Source organism: Elephantulus edwardii, unplaced genomic scaffold (assembly GCF_000299155.1).
Source record: "Elephantulus edwardii isolate Elephantulus edwardi_28Jun2011 unplaced genomic scaffold, EleEdw1.0 scaffold00447, whole genome shotgun sequence".
In the NCBI taxonomy this organism is placed as follows: Eukaryota; Metazoa; Chordata; class Mammalia; order Macroscelidea; family Macroscelididae; genus Elephantulus; species Elephantulus edwardii.
In genome coordinates, this window is record NW_006400197.1 from 955,557 (window position 1) to 956,705 (window position 1,149).

Genomic DNA, 1,149 nt, shown 5'->3' on the forward strand with positions numbered 1-1,149 from the left:
CAGTGAATAAGGGTTCCAGTTTCTCCACAACCTCGCCAGCATTTGTTGCTTGCTGTTCTGTTAAATTTTGCTATTTTGACTGGGGTGAGGTCTTTAAAAGAGATATGTGAATAGGCATTTCTGTCATGACAAGAGTCTAGAGTGATGGCTACATGGTGGAGTGGACCTGGGGGAGGGTTTGTAAAGCAATGAAATAATTTTTCTTTTACTTTTCCAAGAAGGTAGTGTTCTGGGGGAATCCTTGGGAGGGGACAAATGTGTAACAATGAATGAATGGAAATCCAAAGCCTCTGTAAATTTTTACTGAAATCAATAACAAATTTAAATTTAAAGAAAAAGAATTAAGTTAGAGTAAGGCTGGAAATGCATTTATAACTGCTCATGCTAATAACACTATATCATGGCAAGGAGGAGGAATAGTGGAACTGTATGCACATTTACAACATTCCTCTTACCAAAACTATTTATAGAAAATAGGAACTGCATTGGAACATGTATCTCTCGATTGGAAATGATCATATTGTTAATATTTCTAGCCTTAAGCTTTAAAGATTATAATGTTCAAAATTATTTGTTCTACATTTGTTTAAATTTTTCTCTCTTTTAACAAATGGGATCTAGAGGGAAGAGAAAAGACCAGAGAATGGCCAAAATTATTGGGGCAGCTATTACTGCCAGTTTAGGGCCTGTGTCAGGAAAAGGAAGTCTTACTAATATGCAGTGCCACCCAAAGGTAATAAAGGAGGTCAAAATTGCTTTCACTGTGGAAAGCTGGGCCACTTCAGTAAACAGTGTCACAGATGAGAGCCACAGATAAGCAAGGGAGTAGAGAGGAAGCTCCCACTCACTTGTTTTAAGTGTGGCTGTGAAGGACACTTGGCCAAGGTGGTGCACATCAGGTTCTTGTGGCAGACAGGACTGAAAGGCCCCAGCTCCCGGCTGGAAACAAAGGAGGATGCTTCAACAATTTAGATCCCAGAAGAGCTGTGGGTGAGCATTAACATTACTGGTAAGTATATTCGTTTTCTCCTGGACACAAGAGCCCACTATTTGGTCCTAAAAGCCTTCTGAGGTCCCAACTCTTCTCACTATTTCTTAGTTGTTGGAATTGATGGAAAATCTCGTAAGCAGTTCCTTACTTCACCTCTG